General features: G+C 36.3%; 1 pseudogene; it reads left to right on the plus strand.

Moving 5' to 3' along the window:
- Positions 1-14,461: 14,461 nt before the first annotated feature.
- Positions 14,462-23,884, plus strand: LOC120114533 (annotated as a pseudogene).
- Positions 23,885-24,632: the final 748 nt, after the last annotated feature.

A 24,632-nucleotide genomic window follows, 5' to 3' on the forward strand; every position in this document is an offset into this window, starting at 1 on the left:
CCCCTCAAAGGTTTCAAAAACCCCTATTCAAAATGTCAAAATTTTAAATGAAGGTTTTGAAACCCCCTTCAAGGTTTAGAAACCCTACGCAGAATTGTAGATTTTTCAGCTCCCAATGGCTCCAAATCATCCCCAACGGTTAGTAACTCATTCCAACATATAAAAAACAAATTGAGGACACTTGAATAAGGTTACCAATACCTATCCAAGCATTCATACACAAGAAAAAAGTTTTCAATCCTTATTTTCTTTCTCTTGTAAATATTTGTGTTTTGAGCTTAATTGTATATCCTTAGGTTTTTTTAGCAAAATATTTGTAAACACCAACCTAGAGAGTTCTTCTTGCTTATGTATTTCTTATCCTTTTTAAGGGGTTTTGGTTCTAGTTTAGCCAAGTGAAAAACTAGGGAGTTGTAAAGGTTACTCTTGAACCTTGAAAAAAAGAACAAATAAGTGGATTTGTTGGAAAATCATAAGTGGGGAGCTTAGGTAGTTGATTTAGAGTTTTTTGAGGAAGTTGAACCACTATAAATCATTGTGCAAATTTTCCTATCTTTATACTCCTTACTCCCTAAATTTCAAAGAGTCAATTCACCCCTTTTGGTATATTTCGATTAATCGATCGATCTTCATAAATCCTACCATAAATTATTCTTAAAATTTTAAAAAATCTTTATTATTATAAAAATACATTAATTACATACATGAATCGAGATAAAATGTTTGTGATCAAGTAAGCATCGTTTTTATGGGTGTGGTGAGGGTGCTAACCCTTCCTCAAACGTAACCGTGCCCCCGAACCCAATTATGGTTTTCATAGACCCTAAACTTTTTTAGTATTCCAATCTCACATTAAACAGATTGGTGACAACTCCAAACATTTCTTTAAGTACGAAACCAATTTTTTATTCCCCAGGTACAAAATGATACGTATAGTGGGAGACTGTAGAGATAGCTCTACTTCCAAAAGTGCCTATGTAGGATCAGTTCCTAGATGAGTTTAGAGGCAAGCACATCGGCAAGGCACTCATAGATGGTTTGAGGATGCAATTCACTCAACTAATTTAGGAGGATCGCTTAGTGTACGATAGATATTTCCTCTGTTTGAGTCATTACACTCTAGAGTTAGTGGCAGAAAGGACCAGAGGTCCGCAAGAACAGAGGAGAGTGTTCAGTTTTATCACTCCATCAAGTTAGAGGTCAAACATATGATCACGTATAAGATCGCCAACTTCTTCTTCTGTGGCGATCTTTGGATATACTCAAAGAGTGTTGTGGTATAAAACATCATCGAGGAATGTGCTTCAAAAATTCTAATATGTGCTAAAGATATGGATCATTGGCGCACATAGAGAGGGATTGTCATATTTCAGATGGCGATGTCTCAACTCGATATGACAGAGAGCCTACCCATAGGGGTATTAGTTGTGTGCTCAGACAGGAGAGAAAAAGACTAGATTGATATGTTCCTGATTCATTGTTGTTTGATCCCTCTTGTCAAATAGCAGAGGGGCATGGCCAGGATGTTGATGACATAGAAGATGCCAGGTATGTTTTTAAATATCTAAGCTTTTTGTGTTGCTTCAGTAGGAATGTGTGTATGCATTCTTCTATGGTATTAAGTGAACTAGATAGGAATAATCTTCGTGTGCATGATCTTACCGTAAGGATCTTAGTGTCAAGTTGGTAGACCTTAACAAAATAGGCAAAGTTTATCTTAAATATTATTCGAGGGTTCCTGTTGTCGACCCACAGAGAATTTTAAACCCTCCAAGAGAGTGTTGAGAACACTAAATTCACCCTAGTTAGTTTATCAATCACTATGTTGATAGAAACATCAAGATTTACCTCAGTCAGTGCCAAGGCACTTCAGTTGCTAACTGGGTAAAAATACCCCAAGTACTCAAGACGAGTAAGTTATCAGGGTGTATATTTTGATGCAACAATTTTGAGATTCCACTATAAGTATTAAGGGTACTATAGGTCTTCTAGTGAGTTGTGAGTCTCTAGGTACTAAGAACTTTTAACTTTGTCAGTATGTATTCGTGCATGAATAGTAATAGAATCAACTAAGTGAGCCGAGCCTCGTCAGCGATGTCTTCGTGTTGGTATATGACCGTGAGCTATATACACACCTAGAAGCATGCAACGTGGAATAGTACCATAGGTTTTAGTACTTCAGACTAAATGAGATCAAGTACGTTAAGCTATATTTGACAACGTTAGGTGTCATCGAATAACTCAGTAGTGGTAGGTGATAGTGAGTTTCAGACATAGAATCACATAATCCTTAGTCAGAGTGAGAATACTAGAGACCTCCACTTTATGATGTGTGCTCTCCAATAGAGTCAAATCTTGTTAGTTCCGCTAGGCGAGTGGTTGATTTCCAGTTGTGAGCACCTTAGATGCTAGATCAGGTGAGTAGAGTGCATGTAAGTCACAAGATAAATGAGAAACAATCAGGTATCTTGGAAGAATATTGAATTAGAGTTGTGTAACAGAAGCTTAGAGCTCGACGTTTATCGAGAATTGTCATCATATCTTTAGAAGTCGGAATCGAGACAGTGTTAGCAAGTGTTGTAAGATATCAGGGTTTAGCATGACAAGTTAATTATGTTTGGAAGGTAAAAGAGGTTATCGGGTTACATAGTGAATTATCTTGGTTGAGTAAGGATAGTTAGAGAATGATTTAGCGATAGCAGTGAATCGTAGAGTAGTGTCATCCCTGAGGAATGTTCTTAGCATACAATATTAGATAACAAGAATGTGATTTCTTTAGCTTCAGCTTCTAAAAGGTTTTCTCTTAAAGTCCAACAATTGTAGTGCCATCAAAAAATCATAGATCGATTTTGCAAGATCCGAGTTGCATGTCAAAATGTGAGGACTTTTTCCTTGAGAATCAGTTTGATAAGGTTTAAGAACTTCGACATTTCCTAAGCGTTGGACCTAAGGATATGTCGTTATTCCATCCAAGTAAATTTCGAGGACTTAATTTCTTTTAAGGAGGGGAGAGTTGTAACACCCCAAATTCTAGGCTAGTAATTTCGTGTTTACTCGAGCGGTAAGTAGACCCCGTGAATTTCATGGTTTAATTCGTTGGGCTGAGTTGGGCTTAATTGTATTAGTTTTGGGCCCAATTAACCATAAAGAGAGGGTTTTTATTAGTGGAATTATGGGGAAGGACCAAAAGCATAATTTCCCCATTTTGTAAAGTTAAGGGTTTTTATATCTCATTTTATCTTTTTCTCTTCGTTTTCATCCTCCCCATTTCTTCTTTCTTCATTTTCTTTATATAGCCATAGGGTAAGGTAAGTCTTAAGCCTTTTCCATACTTCATTTTCTTCCTAATCAACTCCCCAACAACATCGTTTTGAAGATTCAAGATTTGGGTTTTTATTTTTTGCAAGAAAAAGAAGAGTTTTATCATCCAATCCTAAAAGAAAGTGTTTGCTAGCTGAAAGAGCTTCATTTGGGATTCAAACATCAAGGTAGTCTATTTCTATTCTTTTGGAGTATTAAGTTTTCAGAAATTTCAATAAATTTCTAAGATTTGTGTAGATGGGCATATTAAGGTTTAAAATTGATTTAAGATTAAAATACATTTTAGGTGTTAAAGTGATTTTATAACCCTTTGAAACCCTAGTTAACTCTCTAAAACTTCCAGCATTTGTATTGTGCTTTAGTGGGAATGTGAATTCATCGAACTTTACTCATATATTTGAGTTGTAAACCTCAAGATGTATTTTTTTAACTTACGAGTCATGGAGCTTCATTTTATAAATTAGTTTTCTAACCGATATTTATATTTTATTTATGATACCATTCAACATGTTTAAAAATAAAATGAATATGTTTTGAAAATAAAGGGTTGCCTCGGTAGCCCAATATAGCACTTTAGGCCCAATCAGGTTTAGGGTGCTACATTTAGTGGTATCAAAACATCAGGTTGAGTCAGTCCTAAGATCTAGTGGTCTCTAGGACCTAGTGGACAATTTTGTATGGTGTCAGTGAATGCAAACCCTTAGGTACTTAAAGTACTTGTATAAGTCTGGAATACTGATGGTTCTTCATTTCTTAATCTATGTTGTAGAGAATTGCGGTGGTTGATAGTTCCGAGTGTAGTCTCGATGATAGGAATGAGAGCCGAGTCTCTCATCCAGATAGCGTCACTGAGTAGTTCCTGCTTAGGAAAAGGATCAGGGGGTCCCGTTAGGTACGATAATCGTAGAGGTGACCTTATTCAGAGGTTTGACTTTCACTCTCAAAGAGATATTGGACTCATTCCTAGAGTGTAGACTGTTTAATCGGCCACGTAGAGTACGTCAATGCCGATAGAGTCCCCAATAGAAAGACTAAGGAGGTATAAGATAGTTGACTTTTACAATTCATTAGAAAATGATTTGATTTCAGCAGATCATCGGTTGAGAGAGACCATGAGGACGTTGAGGTAGCTTTACCTTACCCCAGAGGGTAATTTAGAGTACGTCACCGTTTTGCTCAAGGTTGATGATATCAATTGGTGGGAGACTATAGAGATGACTTTATAGCCAAAGGAGCCTACATAGAATCAACTCCTAGATGAGTTTAGAGGCAAGTACATCGGTGAGGCACACATAGATGGTTTGATGATACAGTTCACTCAGCTAGTTCAGGGGTGCTTAGTATACGAGTACGAGAGGGATTTCCTATAGTTGAGTCGTTACACTTCAGAGTTAGTTGTAAATGAGTCCTTGAGGTGCAAGAGGTTCCTCGAGGGACTTCATATTGATACCCATAAGCAGTTGGTAGCAGATCTTTCTAGACTATTTTCAGAGTTGACATGACAGGCTAAGGCCATGGACAGGGTGCAAACTATGAGGAAGAGTTTGTTGGGTGAATCAGGTAGCCCAAGTATATGGACTAGTGTGCTAGTAAACCCATCTTAGAATCACACCAGTTTATCACATAATGGATCAGAGGTCTACGAGAATAGAAGAAAGTGATGTCAGTTTTATCACACCAGTTAAGTTAGAGGTCAGACATATGGTCTCATATGAGAGTGCCAACTTTACTGTCTATGGAAAGCTCTAGAAGTGTTGCTAGAGTTTTGAGGTATTCAGATTGCGAGCATTATGGAAAAAATAATCGACTAATGTACTTCAAACTTTCTAACAAGTGTACAGATATAGATCCTTGGCACACATAGCGAAGGATTTTCCTATTTCAGATGGAGATGTCTCAGCTCAATATGACAGAGAGCCTACCCAGAGAGTTGTTGGTTGTATGCTCAGACGATAGAGTAAAAGAGCAGATCGACATGTTCCTGATTCGACGATGTTCAATCCCGTTTGTCAAATAGCAGAGGGGTAGGGCTAGGATGTCGATGACGCATATGAGATGCTATGTATATTTTGAAATGTCTTAGCTTTTCATGTTGTTTCAGTAGGCATGAGTGCATGTATTCTTCTCTGGTGTTAAGTGAACTAGATATGAAGAATCTTCATGTGGAGGATCTTAGCTTGAGGATCATAATGTCAAGTTGGTATACCCTAATAGAATAGGCAAGGTTTATCTTAAATATTATTCGAGGGTTCGTGTGATTAACCCATGAAGAATTTTAAAACCCTAAGTTTCGCGTTAGAGATGAGAATTTCCACGAGAGTGTTGAGAACACCAAATTAGCCCTAGTCAGTTTGTTGATCACCGTATTGATAGAAACATCAGTATCAGTTACTAACTAGTCGCCGATGCCCCAAGTACTCACGAGGAGTAACTTAGTAGTGTGTATATTCCGATGCAACAGTTTTAAAATTCCACCATAAATAATAAAGGTACTATAGGTCATGTAGTGAGTTTTGAGTTTTGAGGTATAGATATCCCTCTAACTTTGTCAGTATGCATTCGTGCATGAATAATAAGATAATTAACTAAGTGAGCCAAGTGTCGTCAGTGTTGTCTTCATGTTGGTATAAGAGCATGAGCTATATACAACACCTGGCAGCATGCAACATAGTACCATAGGTTTTAGTAATTCAGACTAAAGGAGATCAAGTATGTTAAGCTACATTTAACTAGCGTTAGATTTCATCGAATATCTCAGTTGTGCTAGGTGATAGTGAGTGTCAGATGCATAATCTCATAATCCTTAGTCAGAGTGTGTATATTAGAGACCTCCACTTTGTGATATGTGTTCTCCAATAGAGTCAAATGTTGTTAGTTCTGCTCGGTGAGTGATGATTTCCAGTTGTGAGCACCTTAGACACTCGATTAGGTGAGTAAAGCGTATGTAAACCACAAGGTAAATGAGAAACAATCATCTACCTTGGATGAATGTTCAATCATAGTTGCGTAGCAGAAGCTTAAAGGTCGATGTGAGTCTAGAATTATCATCATATCTTCAGTAGTCGATATCGAGACAGTGTTACCAAGTGTCGTAAGATCTCAAGGTATAGTATAATGAGTTACCTATGTTCAGCAGGTAAAAGAGGTTATTGGGATACGTAGTGAATTAACTCGGTTGAGTAAGGTTAGCTAGAGAAAGATTTAGCGATACTAGTGAATCATGGTAAAGCGTTATCCTTGTGGAACGTTCTTAGCATACAATATACATAACAAGAATGTGTCAAGGACAAATATTGAAGACTACCAATTATTCGACGAAACTCAGAGTTGTCTGTAGCAGTCGTTCCTTCAATCAATTGTAGAGGTTGGGTGATGGAAAGAGGGGTTGAGACATCTTTCGTACCACTCATACTTGTAGTGTCTAAAAGCTCACGGATGTATTTATGTTGGGAGAGAAATAATCCTGATTTGGTATGAATGACTTCAATCCCCAAGAAAAAATAAAGGGGGCCCATATCCTTAAGAGAAAACATGTCACCCAACTATTTAATGATGGAGGTCACGAGGGATGAATTATTTCCTGTAATGATAAGATCATCAACATACACCACAAGGTAGCAAAGAGTGGAGCCATGGTTGTATATGAAGAGAGAAAAGTCTGCCTTGGAGTTTCGAAATTCCAGTTGAAGAATTGCCGTGTTTGATCCCATAGATACCCTTGTTTAGTCTGCACACATGATGGGGTTTGGACAGATCTTTGAATCCCGAAGGTTGTGCCATAAAAACAGTTTTAGTTAAGGCACCATTTAGAAAGGCATTATTAACGTCCATTTACCTTAGATCCTATCCATTCATCATTGCAATAGATAATATGGCTCTAATAGTGGATGGTTTAACTACAAGGCTAAAGGTAATCAACACCAGGACGTTGATTGTAGCCCTTAGCCACGAGTCTGGCTTTAAATTTATCAACAGAACCATCAGCCTTCCATTTTACCCAAAATATCCACTTACACCCCATGGGTTTACATTCAGAAGAGGATAAAACTAAATCCAAGTCTCATGTTTCATCAAGGCAGTGATCTCTTTGGACATGGCCTCATGCCAGTAAGGTTGAGAGATGGTTTGGCTCATACTTTTGGTTCAATAGTTTGAGGGAGGGAATGCTTTGACACGGTGTGGATTTGTTTAGGTTTAAAAATTGGTTCATTGATCTTTTGGTCATGATGTCAGTGCGTTGAGGTGGAGGGTTTGTTGGGTTATGGTTTATGAGATTCGGATTTGGGAGAGGATTAATTGTAGGGAAATTTTGGTGAGGTGAAGAGGACATTGTAAAATTTGGTAAATACCCAGTTCGATTGTCAGTTGGAGATGTATTCGGATGGGTGGGGTTGTTATCTATAGCTTGCAAGGACTCATAAATAAAAGGAGCATAGGGTGCAAAAATACCTGGGGAGGATGTAATGATGCAAATGAACCTTCCGGAGGCAGCGAGGGTGTCGATGCGTTGAAGACCATTGAGGAGGGAATTGCAATCAGCTAGGCACCGAAGTAAAGAGAAAGCAATTGATGAGGGTCTTGAAGGTTCGGGTTGATCTTGGAAGGGATGGGGAATGATTGGCTGAAGTGAGTTTGATTTTCATCGAATAACACGTGACGAAAGATGAAGAACCTTTTCGTTTTGGGCTCAAAACACTTGTAGCCATTTTGAGTTGGTGAATATCCGAGAAAGATACATTCTTTGGATTTTGGCTGCATTTTGTTTGAGTTATAGGCTCTTGTGAGAGAATAACAAATACACCCAAATTTTTTAAATTTTAAATAATTGGGTGATTGACCAAAAAGAGCTTTAAAAGGTGATTTGTTTTGTAGGAGAGACGTGGGTTGTCGGTTTATGAGATAAGAGGCTATTTGAAAACCATGGGGCCAGTATGAAAAATCAAGATTTGTATCATAGAGGAGGGTAAGGCCCATTTCAACTAGATGACGGTGACGACGTTCAGAGACACCATTTTGTTGTGGAGTGAGAGGGGCAGTGGTGAGATGAGTTATACCATGAAGTAAGAGATACAATTTTAAAGCAATAAAGTCACCTTCATTATCCGAATATATTGTTTTGATGGATTTTTAAAAGCGAGTTTCAACAAATTTTTTGAAGTGCGGAAAAATTGTAGAAACACCAGATTCGGTGGTCATGGGATAAAACCATATATATTTTGTATGATGATCAACAAAAATAAGATAATATCGTGATCCATCAATCCCATTATAACTGGCAGGTCCCCACACATCCGTGTAAATAAGTTCAATAGGTTTGTTACTTTGGAGACTTGTGACACGAAAAGCTGTTGATGTGCTTTATTAATAGAACATGAATGACATAATGAAGACAGATTTTTATGCGATGAAATAGAAAGAGAAAATTTCTTAACAAGATGATGAACAATTTTAAGAGAATGATGCCCAAGACGCTTGTGCCATCCATCAATGGAGGTTTTCATGCACATTAGCAATCTTTTTTGATGTCACCAATGATTTTGGAAAGGTGTAGATGCAATTGTTACATGCTCCTTTTAGTAGGATCGCCCCCATGATATTGTCCTTCACAAAAAAATGAAAGGGATGAAATTTTATAAAGACCTCATTCTGTTTGGTGAGATGATGCACAGAAATTAAAGTTGTTGGATTTTCGAAAGCTCAAATCGATAATTGGAATTGCTTACAAAGAGGGTCGGGATCGGTTTTGTGTTTAGGGAGTAAGGAGATTAAAAGATAGAGAATTGTACAGCGATTTAGAGTGGTTCGACTTCTCAACGAAGTCTACATCCACTACCTTAGCTCCTCATCAAGGATTTTCCAACAAATTCACTAATTTGTTCTTTCTTTTGAGGACAAAGAGTAACCTTACAAACTCCCTAGTTTTTTGGGGCTAAACTAGAACCTTTTCCAAGCTTTTACACGGGATTAGCTAGAACATTTCCCTTTTACAAAATGATAAAAGAAGTAAACAAGAAAACCTCTCTAAGGTATGTGTTTACAAGATTGAGTTCACATAAACAAAATATTTACAAGAGAAAGATGAAATAAGAATGAAAAACTCTTCTCTTGTGTTTGATTGCTTGGATAGTTGTTCTCTTGCTTCTTCAAGTGTCCTTAGCTTGTATTTATAGCTTGGAATGTGTTTGATGTTGTATATAACCGTTGGGGATGTTTTGGAGCCGTTTGGGGATGATTTTTCTACTCAAAAAGGCTGCCCATAACATGGTGCATCGGTGCACTATCATGGTGAATCGATACCCCTTCATTAAATTCAAATAAACTAGCCGTTACTAGCCGTTGCAACCTTCGTGCATGGATGCACAGCAGGATGCATCGATGCACTAATTGCATTCGGTGTTTGAGTGCATGGATGCACTGCATGGTTCATCGATGCACTAGTGCAGGTGGATGGATGCACTACAGGGATGCATGGATGCACTGCAGGGGTGCATGGATGCACTGCAGGGGTGCATGGATGCACTTTGACACCCTTTAGCATTTTGGCTCAAATCCGAATTTAATGGACTTTGAATTAATTTTTAAACCTTTTAAAACTTTGAATAAATTCAATTAAGTCCAAAAACATTTTGTAAATTCAATTCAAGTCCAAAAACCATTTTGCCTTAAATTGTTATATCAAAACATAGTTCAACAATCTCCCCCTTTTTTATATAACAAAACATTTGAAAATTTATTTTTGACAAAACTCCCCCTTAATAAATTGTTTAATGAAAAAGATGTCAATTGTTAACAAAATGATATCAATTGTTACCAATTGTTTGAAAATATATGAAAATGTTAAGCTCCTCATATTTCATTAAGAAATTGAATTTTTCAAACCAAACTTCTCCCCCTTTTTGTTATATAAAAAATAATTCAATCTTTGAAGTTCAAAATAACTTTGGAGAGTAAGTAGTAAATTTGACATTTTAAAATTTATTTGAAAAATCAAATCTCCCCCTCAATAAATACATTCCAAACAAAATTTAGCTTTAAGAACTTGACACTTAAACAAAATTGAATTTCAACAAAGAATAACAGACATGTAAGTAGTACATGAAAGTCAATATATCCAAGTCTAAAATACTTTATGCAATACCAATTGTTTAAATTTGATACCAATTGTTAAAATTAAGTACATATGCATAAAGTTTTATAAAAATGTTATGCATTTGAAATATTTTGATATCAATTGTTAGAAAGATATCATTTTCATTTAAACCACATGCATAAACATTCAAGTTTAGGTCAAAAATTTAAAATTTGTAAAATCAAAGTATTTGAAAATTTGATATCAATTGTTAGAGAGATATCATTTGCATTAAAACCAATTTTGACCAAAATTTTATTATGATGAACTAAAAATTCTTAAAAATTAAAATAACTTTAAAATGTTCATCATAATCATCTTTTCAACATACATGAGATTAAAACGATGATGCATAATCATTTAAAACCAAGACTCATGCATGCTTAAAATCAAATGAGTAACCAAATAACCAAAATTAAAAACATTAAGATTAGAGGTTACCCATTCATGTGTGGCTAGAGCATATTGAATATCATCACTTTCATCACCATTGCTCCCACACACCTACAAGAGACATTTATTTTGATTTTGGTATCCAAATTGCTTTGGATCCTTGGACGTTAGTTTCAATGCCCCTTGTTCCCTTAGGAACCCATACTTGTCTAATTTTAAAATGTTTTCCTTTCTTTAAAGGAAAAGTATGTTCCAAATGACCATAAAAATGACAATGTGAGCATTTTGCCATTTTTAAACATAATAGGTTATTTTTAGAAATTAATTCTTTTTCTTTTGTTAAGCCTTCAAGCTTAACTCCTAACTCAAAATTTTCTTTTTCTAAATCATTTATTTTGATTTTTGAAAGCTCTAAACTATTTTTCAAAATTTCATTTTGAATTTCAAAATCAACTTTTGCTTTCAAAATCAAATTATCTTTAATTTTGAGTTTTGAAATTAATTTCATATATTTGAAATTCATGGTCTTAAATCCCAAATACAACCTATTATAAGCATCTTGTAACTCATCAAAAGTAAATGAATTAAATTCATTTGAGTTAGAAGATACCTCGAATTCTTCTTGAGTGGTACTGAGGCATAGGTTGACTACTTCATCTTCATCATTGGAATCATCTTCATCACTCCAAGATGCAACAAACGCCTTCTTCCCCTTTTTCTTTAGAAAAGGACATTCATACTTGAAATGCCCCTTTCTTTGACAATTGAAACATATCGGGGGACTCTTCTTCTTGGTTGATTCATGTTTCACTTCCTTGGAAATCATGCATCTCTTGAGTTCCTTCAAGAGCTTGACCATCTCTTCTTCTTGTTCATCATCGTCTTCATCCACCTCATCACTTGAATCTTGATAGCTTTCATTGGTGGATTTAAAGGCAATACCTACCTCCTTCTTCTTCTTGTTTTTCTTCTCTTCCCTTTCTTCATCTTCCTTCACCATCATCTCATGAGTGAGAAGAGAACCAATTAGCTCGTCGAGAGTGAGAGACTTTAAGTTTCTTGCTTCGATAATGATCGTCTTCTTCGATTGCCACTCCTTTGGAAGAGAGTAGATCATCTTCCTCACAAGCTTCTCATTAGGGATTACTTCTCCATATCCCTTTAGACTGTTGACAATCACATAAAATCTATGTCATAGCTTTGATGTCTTCATCAGGTTTCATCTTGAAGTTCTCGTAGCTATAGTTGAGAAGACTTTTCTTTGATTCCCTCACTTCGTCGGTTCCTTCATGAGTGACTTGGAGCTTATCCCAAATCTCTTTGGAACTGGAACAAGATAAGATTCTTACATATTCATTTGGGCCCAAAGCACATAATAGAATATGTATAGCCTTAGAGTTAAGCTAGAAATTTTTCTGCTCTTCTCTACTCCAATCGTTGTACTTGCCGGGTGAAGAAGAGTAACCGTCCATGATTGAGTTCCAAGCCCCTATATTGTAGGATTAAATAAAATGCATCATCTTATTCTTCCAATATGCATAATTTACTCTATTGAAGAAGGGTGGCTTGTTAATCGGTTGTAAATCCATAATGGGACATTCTTCAAGATAATAAGCACCGGAGGAAAAAGTCATTTCTTTTTCGGTTGCATCGAAAATTGGTAGAGCTTCTTCGAGGATTGTCTCAAGGTGGTTAAACCTTCTTAACGAGTTAGGCTCTGATACCAATTGTTGGGATTTTCAGAAGCTCGAATCGATAACTGTAATTGCTTGCAAAGAGGGTCGGGATCAATTTTTGTGTTTAGGGAGTAAGGAGATTAAAAGATAGAGAATTGTACAGCGATTTAGAGTGGTTCCACTTCTCAACCAAGTCTACATCCACTACCTTAGCTCCTTACCAAGGATTTTCCAAAAATTCACTAATTTGTTATTTCTTTTGAGGACAAAGAGTAACCTTACAAACTCCCTAGTTTTTCCGGGCTAAACTAGAACCTTTCCTAGCTTTTACACGGGATTAGCTAGAACATTTCCCTTTTACAATATGATAAAAGAAGTAAACAATAAAACCAATCTAAGGTAGGTGTTTACAAGATTGAGCTCACAAGAACAAAATATTTACAAGAGAAAGATGAAATAAGAATGAAAAACTCTTCTCTTGTGTTTGATTTTGGATAGTTGTTCTCTTGAAGTGTCCTTAGCTTGTATTTATAGCTTGGAATGTGTTTGATGTCTTATATAATCGTTGGGGATGTTTTGGAGCCGTTTAGAGATGATTTTTCTACTCAAAAAGAGTGCCCATAACATGGTGCATCGGTGAACTATCATGGTGCATCGATACCCCTTTATTAAATTCAAATAAACCAGCCGTTGCAGCCTTCGTGCATAGATGCACAGCAGGATGCATCGATGCACAGCCTTGATACATCGATGCACAGAAGGATGCATCGATGCACTAATTGCATTCGGTGTTTGAGTGCATGGATGCACTGCATGGTGCATCGATGCACTAGTGCAGGTGCATGAATGCACTGCAGGGATGCATGGATGCACTGCAGGGGTGCGTGGATGCACTTTGACACCCTTTAGCATTTTTGCTCAAATCCGAATTTAATGGACTTTTAATTATTTTTGAAACCTTTTAAAACTTTGAATAAATTCAATTAAGTCCAAAAACATTTTGTAAATTCAATCAAGTCCAAAAACCATTTTGCCTTAAATTGTTATATCAAAACATAGTTCAATAAAAGTTTTGCAAAGATTGGGAACATAAAGAGTATCACGTAATGTAAATGTTCGGTGCGGAGAGTGTAAAGACAAAGAACCAATATGTGAGATGTCAAACCTGAACCGTTACCAAGAATTACTTCGTCAGTTCCATCATATTCAGAATGAATAGATAAATTGGAAAGATCACCCGTGAGATTATGAGAAGCGGCTAAATCAAGTAGCCAATTTTTATCTTTTCCCGTAGAAGTGGTAGCACAATTGATAGAGACATTCTGAGAATGAAACTGAGGGCAGGCCTTGGCAGTATGGCCTAACTGATAACATAGTTGGCACTTGGGTTGATAGCGCCGGTTAGAGTGATTTGGCTTACCACACTTGTATTGGGGCGGCATCCATCATGTTGGGCTCCATTTGAGTACCAGTTTGGACTGGATCCTTGAGGCCCACGGGAATGGTCATTGTGTTTAGAGAAACGCGGATGACTTCCCCTATTTGTTGACGTCTTCGTCTTCATAAAATTGGCAGAAGCAACTAAGTTTTGCGTTGTTTCCAGGCGCCTCAAATAAGCCTCGTGACCAACCAGAATGTCTTGCAGCTCCTCAAAAGTCAGAGATGACTCACGGGCACAAATCGGCACTGCAATCTCCCAAAAATCTGGACCTAAGCCATTTAATACATAAAGTGTTAGGTCATCATCCGAAATTGAATAATCTATGATGGCGCTAATTCATCGGCTACATTCTTCACAGCATGGAGATATTCGGTGATGGTCTTGTTTCCATGTTGGATTAAGGTAAGTTCCTCCTTTAACTGCATTGCACGAGTACGAGATCAGCTAGCATAAAGATGAGTGAGCTTTTTCCAAGCTTTATAGGAGGATTTTGCGGTAGCAATGAGTAGTGTGATGGACGGAGAGGTAGAGGCTAAAATCGCACTCAGGATAAGATTATCCTGTCGGACCCAGTGGGTCTTGAGCAGTTCTTCAGTCGGGGTGCCATCTGAAGAGGGACACCGAAAGGTGCCTTCAACATAGTTGAGAAGATCATAACTAATAAGAAGTGCTTCAAATTGAGCACACCATCGAGGAAAAGTGGAGGGAGTTAATTTTTCATTGATTTGGGTAGTGATGTTGAGAGCGATAAGGGGTTTTTAGGATACGAAAGGGGGTTGGGTGTTGAGATTAAAATTGGGAGTCTGATCGAGGAAGACATTGTAGTTACTTGGATCGGTGGCTCAGTGGAGATCAGCTCCTCTGATACCATATATAGGATAAGCACTGCAGAGGTTTCAATGAATATTTTCTCACACTTGTAATACAAGAATGAGAGAAATAATTTTGGAAACACATAATGATAATGCTAGAATTGTGCTAGAGATTACAGTGGACAGGTGTACAATACAAGGATAGAATCATTTATATGGAATTTATGACCAAATGTTTGTCATGATTTTAGCTGAACGTGATCTGGTTTGATTGAGCAGAATCCACGCTTGTTTCCCTTATACCATACACACTGTAATATTTTCCGTAGATCCTTAAATAATATTTTACAAGCAATATAAGGCTAATATTTTAGCATGTTTGCCCTAATTGGGGAAAAACCGCTTTTTAGGACATTGAAGCCCACAAATCCTAATTCTTCCAAAGAAAAAGGGGATGAGCTCTATTTTATGGACCCTTCATTGTTTTGACTCGAAAACATGGGTCCACTAGCTGGTACTCTTTTGATGAAACCATTACCTCTTTGAAATGGGGAAGTCTCACGATCGACCGCCTAATATACGGCTATGGAAAGGAGTTATCAGGAATGTTGTTATTTTTTAACACTTTTGGTAAAAAATCACCTAAAACATTATTATTTCTACCGGAAATGTTATTATTGGGCACTTTATCGGGTTTGTTAACATATCTGGTAAAGCGCTACCTAAATTTTTTTTTCCGAAATGTTAATATTGGACACTTTATCGGAAATGTTAAAAAATATTAATATTTTAGGTAAAAGAATAATGTTTTAGGTAATTTTTTATCAGAAATATTAAAAAAATAATAACATTTTCAGTAACGACTTTCCTTAACCGTATATTAAGGTTACACCACCTCTATCATTTCCTGAGCTTGGAAGTTGGTCAATTTTGCAGTCATTCATGAATAATGAGCTCAACTCTCTGGTGGGGCTTACTTCAGAGCAAGGTCATTCAATTTTTGGTACTTGCTTTCTCGTACCATGTTTCTCCATTTAGTTTGGGTTGCTGATTGCATCAATTCTAGTTTCCATAATATGCATTGTCTTATGCGAGAAGCAATATTCCTGAATATATCATTGACCTCTTTCACTTGTGTTCTTTCAGAGTGCTCTTTCCTTGAAGGGTTATTAAAAAATGGATGGCTCTTAAGATTGATCCTAAAATGTGGCCGTGTAGAAAAAACAATAGCTATGTGGACCTTTTCTTTGAGTGAGTATCTCCTTTACACTTGGTCCCAGCTTCTTCCTCTAATGATCAGTGGATGTTTATGTACCTATCTCTTGGTTTTGTCAGTGCTATATTCGCCAAATGAAGAGTTGAGGCATCTGCTTGTGAATTTTGGCGTGCCATTCTTTCATAAAAAATTCAGGTGATCAATATTTAACTTGAAGAACTGAAAATAGATTTTTATATACAAATTAGTATTTTCTTTTTATTTGGATCTTTGAATTAATTGATGTATGTCTGCCATAATCTTATCCAGATTGGTGCAAGAACCATTGAAATTGACTGGTATCCCAACTATTATGAGCTAAAGAGTGCTCTTGAAATATATGGTTTTCTTTTCAATTCTTTATCCAGCATATCTGCTGAAAACAGTAGTTCTTTCATCTCTTCTCCTGCTTCTAGTCCATTTCGTTTAGCATATAATTGATTCATCTTTTATCTGCTATAGGCTATGATCACACACTAGTCCAAGTTTATTTATCATATATGGTTTTCTAGTCCAAGTTTATTGATGTTGTTGGCAGAAAGTTTGCTTTTATAGTTTATTTATCATGAAAATGCTATGACTTTTTTCAGAATATGCGTTGCTTTTAAAATCTGATTATTCAATTTGTTTCTTAAGGACACAATCCAGTTTAAAAATTGATTATAAGGGGGTGTTTGGTTCACAAAATGAAGGATTAACTTTAGGTATAGGATTCTGGAATGTAACATTACCCGACTCATTACTGGGAATGTTACATTACCTTGTTTGGTTTGTGTAGTTGAAATGCAATGTTTGGTTGAGGGAATATATGATTACCTGAAAGCAAAATTTTCCAAATTATCCTTGTGATATATTTTCATTTTAACATGTTAAACTTTCAATATTAAATTGAAAATATTTGCATGAAAATTCATAGAACTAATTTTGTTACACTACCTAAAATTTGCAAACACTTTATTATCATATTATTAATATAATTTGTACATTAAACAAATTTTAAAAATATACTTTATATTTGTATACCCCCATTACTCTCTAAAATATTTTTATGACTTTCCAAATGCTAAAGGTTAATATGGTTAATTTATTTTGTCAAATAAATTATATAAAAATAAAAAAAATCTAAAAGTAATAAAATAGTGATAAAAACCGTAGATCAATTTAACCTACTAAAAATGCAATCCCACCATACAACCTTAGAAACATCATAAATAAAATATTAATAAAAACGCATCAAGTGCTAAAGCTATACTAAACTAATAGGAAGTAAAAATATTAAATAAATTTACACAACAAAAATTAGTTATTTGGTTGAAAATGCAACAAATGATCCATATGAACAAAACACCTTATTTAAGAGACAATCTGATCCAAAAGGGAAGTAATTGTTCAATACCTAAGAAATTGGTGGGAATGATATCTCACCATTTGGGGGGAAAGTGCTACTGTTGGTTGAAGATTATTATCCCTGGGGGAGTTCTCCCCTCCTCGCAATTCCAGAAAAGATTATTACCCTTGATAATAAGATCTTTTCCCGAACTAAACGCATCGTTACCGTTAACAGCTAATATGATACGTTTATTTGCCTTCCTTTTTTTTGGATATATTCTTTTGCCTTTTTCCTGTACCTTCCTGTTCTTACATTCTATTTGTTGTTCCAATCCTGTTTTTACATTCAATGTTTCAATTTTTGAACTCTTGTGGTCTGACTTTGTGTACACTATGCATTGTGAATTCTCAGTCTTCCATTATTCATCTATCGGATTTCATGTTTTATATCATTAGTTAGCACGCTTGGTTGTGGTTTTTTTTTCTCTTTCCTTTTCACTGGTCATTAAGGAATATTTAATTTTCATACCTTTCTCACATAAAATTTGGTGCTTTGGTTCTGGGAGTAAAGAGCCACCTCAAAATATCATAACCTGGATCAAATTTACCGCTGTTTATTGTCGAATAAGGTACGTGGAAATGCTGTTTTAATATCAAAGAGAGAGGGTACATTTTATTTAAAGTTGCTTAGGACCTTGTGGTTGATCTGTAAGCGGAATGCAACTAGTAGTGATAATTAATGCTCAACATGTGATCCAAAAATGTTGAATGGCTGCAACATATTTCCTTAGTGTTTGAGGTTATGAAAATTTTGTGATATATAGTTTGAAGGATAACCCCTTAGTGTTTTGTTGCTGTTTGAAAAAAGACCACCTGTAGAAACCAGATGTGTATTGGATTTCATACATGTTCGATGTTCAATGCTAGATTTTCAGTGATTGTAATTATATGGTACCCTCAATACAAAGTTTTTCTCTTGTTCTCAGATGTTGTTGATTTTGAGGATCAGTATGACATTTTTCTCTTTGCAGGTGTAAGCAGTCAGTCCTTCTGACTTCAGACTATCAAGAGCTAGCAGAAGTTACCATTTGCCTTTTCTTAGACCGAAAACTTCAAGGTCTCTGTTCTTATGAGGCACTGTATGCAGTCAGTTATAAGTTCGTTCACAGATGAAGAATGGATTAACAGTTACTCTGGAATAGCAAAATCTATTGCCTCAAGGTTATTATTCTTTAGTAATTGTTTCTTAGCCCAACCCCACAACTCCAATGTTGCCCGCTCTATGCTTGAGTGCAAATTATTGGTTGTAGTAACTTTCATTTTGCTGTTTCCTTTTTAGTACTATCTTTCTTAAGTCTGCCTCACATGAACGCTGAGTCCCTATGGACTTGAACTGCTTGCGAGCAGTGCAATGCCTTCGCACAAAGCATCTCAAAAGCGTTGTGGCCTTTGAAATTCTAGTTAATTGTTTCGATACTAAGGTATGCTTTCTATTCTTGCTTTTATACAGGTCTCTGTTTTCATCAAGATGTTTCAATCCACCGAGTCATAAGCTTTTTTGAAATCTACCTTAAACACAATAACCTTGTACCCTTTCTTCCTCCAATAGTCAATTCATTCGTTAGCTATAATCGAAGAATCCATAATTTGTCTTCCCGAAACACAAGCAAATTGAGAAGGCCCAATTAATGAGTCTATACATACCCTCAACTTTTTCGACAGCACCTTCGACAAAATTTTATACAACCTGCCAACCAAACTAATGGGCCTATAGTACTCCAAACTAAACAAATTCACCTTCTTAGTTATAAGGGTTATGAAGGAATGGTTGACCCCTTTTTCTCACCGTTTTCCCCTGTAAAAGTCTTTAAAAAAACTTAAAATCCTCTCTTTTAGCTGAGATAATTTTTTTTAAAAAAAATACCCAGTCATACCATCGGGACCAGGAGCTTTATTACTGTATGCAGATGTAATCTCCTCCCAAATCTCCTCCTCTGAAAACTGGCTTTCTAGAAAAAAGCTATGCGCTTCAGACAGTTTGGAGAAATTAAAATCCAGATTTTCCACTTCAAGGGTGTTTTTAGATTCTACGCCTCTTTAAAGAATTTCACAATGCATGATTTTATTCTTCTTGGATCCGAAATCATCTCTTCACCAACCTTTAAACACTTGATCTTGTTCAATCTCCCTCTATTCGTTGCATAGTGATGAAAAAATATGAAATTTCTATCTCCCTCTAAAGACCGCTTTACTCTAGACTTCTGGAACCAAATCTGTTCATATTTCCTATATAACTTCCATAACTCCTTCTTAGCCTTCGCCACATTATCAATGGAACTTGAAGAGGACCCTTGCTGAAGAGCAACCTCCATATCAAAGATGGAACGCTCTAGACCAGTAATCAAACCTGGCAGTTCAAGACAGAGTTTTAAATAGCGTTCGCGGTCACATTTTTGGTCACATCGCGTTTATCACAGTTGCAGACATAACGAATGTCATCGCGGGTATCGCGATCGTGAATTTTTTTAAATGTCGCACAACTTACCCTAAAATGACTAAATTAAATATAATTAAAATAAAATTATAAAATTTAAATTGCATAAATTTAGATGACTGAAATTAAGATTAAATTAAATAAAAATTAAAGTTTACATTTTAAACTATGGATTAAATTATAAATTCTAAAAGTGAGAGTGATCTCAAATTAATATATCATTTAAAATTATATTTTTAAAATTGGTTCTGGCCTTCTGCCTACCCTTCCTCCTTTCCCCATCATTGTCCGAAACAAAAAAAACTGCACCACAGTTGAACAACGTTTGTTGTGTCCCTTTATCAGTGCAATCGTCCATTTCTCGTAAAATTGCGGGCGCAATCGATGAAGATTGGTGTGAATCCGTGACCCACCTCAAAAACCATGAAAATCAGTTTCAGACGGTGGTGCAACTGTAATATCACGGCTGCTATCGTTTTCGGAACGCTATTTGATACCCTGGTTCAAGATGTTTATTATTGGCCCACTTTTTAATGGCTATCTTTGATCTCTTTAGAATATTGTAAATCCTCTTCTTCCTACCACCCTTTTGAAGCTCCTTTAGTTTCTTTTCCATCATCTCAACGAACCCATCTTCTTCCCGTAAATAATTGAAAAGCATAAAAGGCTTAGGCCCCCAATTGATCCCACTGTCTTCTAATAGAATTGCATTATGATCAGAGAGTGATCTCTAAAACCTATCCAGTCTGGTAAAAGTGGGGACTCTCTATTATTGCTCCAAGTAAACCAACCTTTAACCAGAGGAAGATCAGACATATTAGCTTGAAGGATGAAATCGTTAAATAATCTCACAGAATATCCATTTTGTGAACCACCCAACTTCTCATCATGAGAGAGAAACGCGTTGAAGTCACCCGTAAGCAACACGGACAATCTTGCTGTTCAACGAAAGAAATAAGCTCTCTGAAGAAAAGCTCCTTCTCTGAATTTACTGAAGGTCCATACACATTAATCAAACAAACCTGTCCCGATGAACCTTTTATTTTACCCTTAATAATAATTAAATCCCCTGTCGTGCCTTCAGCAGGAGACGAAACACAACCCCGCAACAAATTGCCTCCTAGTCTTCTGATCAATTTGGGTTTCACCGATTCCACTTTCGATTCTTGAATAAAAAAAAAGAAGGCTTCTTCTCTGATATCAAGCTCCTCACAACTCTTGATTTCTCATTCCTTCTAAGACCCCTCACATTCCATGAAATTGTAGAAAACTTGACGTGAGAAAATGAGTAAAACACCAACCCACCCTAGGATGTTATAGTTCCAGTCCCCCTCATCCCTAGTATTTCTTTTAGCAACAACTTTCTTCAAAAAGGCTTTTTTCCCTCCTCTAACAGTGATGCCCAATAAATTGTTAGTCTCCCAAACCTTATACGCCTCTTCCAACTCCTTCGAAATTTAAGGAGAAACGCAAGAAGGTTCTTGTAATCTATCACCCACAACACTCTTTCCTCTGGATCTACAGTAAATTCTCCTGAAGAGTTTGCTCTCTCTCCTTCCTTATGAGACACAACCCCTTGCATAACACCTTCAACTTGATGAGGACGGAGTTTGACGAGCAGGAAGCCTTTTCTGTGAGTTATCAAAAGACCCAACCCGATGCTTAGATGCCTCTAAAGAAAACTCAAAGCTCTCTACAATTATCCTTATCCCTTCTAAATGGGTCTAGTGAGCTATGTCTTCTACGAGGCCCAAATTGAGATAATCTTTTGCCAACTTGGTCCAGATCAGTTCGAGTAGGCCTATCATCTAACATTGGGGAATTACAAGGCCCATTATTGTTAATAACCTTATCACCTACCTCCACTCCATCCACTAGAACATTTCTCAACAAACACTGTTGCAAAGAGATTGAATAATCATTACGCTCGTCCCTCGGAACTCCCATAATCTGCCTCAATCCCTCTGTATCATTAATCTCGCCGACATTCTTCGCTTTGCCACCTGTCACGTTCTCCTGAAGCCAAGACTCCACCCTTTCATACGACGATTCTTCTGACTGTTGAGCTTCTCGCCATGTTGCTCAGGAAATACTTCAGTTTGAAAAGATTCAGATGAACTCTCTTCGGAAAAGTCATCTGAATCCTCCTCTGAATCACTCCTGTCAGTTTTAGGAAAGAATTCCTCAACCATTCGGACTTTAATTTTAATCAGATACGATCTTCCATTCGTATTAATCTTCACTGAGTCTGAGACATCAAAAGGACTTGCCACCCGAAGAAGTAACTTAGCTACACGAAAATCCGTCTTCTAAAGTGTTTCCTCATGTATTTTCACCACCAATCCCCATTTTGAAGACAAACTTTTGAAAAATACTTCACTCCAATTGAGTGGCACTCCCATCAGAGAAACAGAACAATAGGCTAATGGCACTCCCTCGTCCAAAGAAATCGGAGCTGCCTAATTAAACCATACTTTGATATCTTCAGCTCTTTCTTCCAATGCTTTCTTTTTTATCTTCTTTCGACGTTAAGGTAACAAATACAAGCATTTTTGGTATAACCCCATCTAGCCACCTTCGAGTTAAATCCATCATCACAAATAGCCTTCTGAATGAATTCCATATCGTACGCGTCTTTGAGAATTCCAGTCAATGACTTTTTGATCCAATCTCTTTCCTCTAAGGAAATGAAGACATTTAACTTACTCTTCGGATTCCTATCTCCCACTGAATTCTTTTCTTGACTGCCGAACGGCAATCTTCTATCACCGGTCAAGGAATCTCTATATGACCTCCCGTCATGTAACCTTTTGAACGTTGCCTCTGTCTTATAAACTCTTTGAATAATTAACCTCCCGCCTCTTCACCTTTGATTCCACAGCTACGGTCGGATTTTTCTTCAACAGGGACTTTTGGTATTTCGCCACCCCTCTTTCTTCCATCAATTGTCGCATTGTTCATCTTCTGGATAGCGTTTAGAAGATCCTCCCGACTTTCGAAATGAATAAAAGCAGTCTCTGTACTTTGGCCTTCTGTTTACGAGAGGAATGAAAACCTTAATCACCTTCCCATGATGATTGAAACGTTCCCTCAAAGCTGTCTAGAAACTCTTCTGCTAAGATTGTCGATGAAAGCGGACCAGATCACTCCAGTGGGGAGTGAATCTTCTCTATCTCTTGTATGTACGTATGACTAATCTCCTTTTCCATGTATCGCAATTAAGACTTGGACTGTTTTCAGTTCTTTCTCTGTTGAAGCTTGGGTTTGCAATGTCGGAGGATTGGTGCACATTGTTCAATGTTAGGCAGCCCCATTTTTTATCTTTGGGCATTCATTAGAACTTAATTTTTGAAATAATTATGATTCGAAGTTAATTTTTTTCATTTAGAACTTAATTATGAATCGAAATTTTTATTGTTGTAATGTTTTAATTATGTTCAACAATTTAAATAATTATACATTATATTAATTTTATGAAATAAAAAGATATTATGCAATGAATATAAAAGGTAAACACATCATGTGACAATAAGAACTGATTTGTTTAAAACAATATGCTAATGGCATTTGTTACTTTTAAGTCCGAATTTAGCATCTTATACACCACAGCTTTGTGTTCGAAATAGGTTTATATCACCAACTGCTTGACTCTGTCATTCTTCTCAGGTTGCCAATGAAGAAAGAATACTCACTTTGCTTATCTCAATAAACGTGAAAGGAAAGGCCTGTGATTTCTTCAAGTTGTACATCTATGTGGTTCTGACTGAAAATTGGCTTCGATACGATGAAACGTTTAGCGAGAAGCCGGTGATCCGTGAAATGTGGGGTCTTTTTCTCCGGAACTGTTCTTGCCAAATAAGCAGCACAGATTTGAGGCCTCATGCATCAAAAGTATGGAACCAGAATTTTTTCTTATTGAACTCTGAATCGGCATGTCTGGGTTTATTAATTTGCATTCTACCTCGCAGGTTCGAAACAAAGCTGCATATCTTCTACAATACATTGGCAGCAGTTAATCAAGTAAGAATTCTAATTCATCCTCAATGAATAATGTAGGGATGCTTGATAAGAAAGCCACTATTACAAGTTTGCTATATTCTCTCGCTCCCTCAATGAAGGAGCTTCAAATCTAATGTCAGGTTATTTCAACGGAAAATGGTCAATGTTTAAATGTGATAAAGAAATGAATTATTTTATTAAGCTAAAGTGATTACAAAGTAGTATATGTTCTAAATACTCTTAATCATTTGACAATAAACGCTTAATCATCATGCTGCAGTTGTCGGTACTCGAACCCATGACCTTTAAGAATAACAAACTATTCCTACAAAGATATGAAACTTAAAAATAATCAAAATGAGAATATCATTATAATACATGGTTCAAGATAAGTGTTATTTTTTATAATTATAATATTTTATGTGGAATTTGATCTTTTGCAGGCGAGGGAGCACATGTTGATAGAATCACGGAGATTCAGAATCAGGATGCTTCATAATCATAAGATGTGTTTTTTATTTTTTTTGGAATAATTTACTTCTAATTAATTGATGAGGATATTCCAAAATGATTCCGGCTTAGCGGAAATAATCATGTAGTTTAGTAGTACATGTATTCCCATACGACAGATATAAGGGGGATGTAATTTGATTAGCAGTTAATGTACCAATTAATCAAATGGTCATCCCTTAACTTATTGTTTTTCCATTCCATCTAAATTCGAATCCGGTCTAATAGTATAATCGAAGGCATGCTTTAGCTTATGTTTCTAACTAGCGCTAT

Source organism: Hibiscus syriacus, unplaced genomic scaffold (genome assembly GCF_006381635.1).
Source record: "Hibiscus syriacus cultivar Baekdansim isolate YM2019G1 unplaced genomic scaffold, ASM638163v2 tig00110234_pilon, whole genome shotgun sequence".
In the NCBI taxonomy this organism is placed as follows: domain Eukaryota; kingdom Viridiplantae; phylum Streptophyta; class Magnoliopsida; order Malvales; family Malvaceae; genus Hibiscus; species Hibiscus syriacus.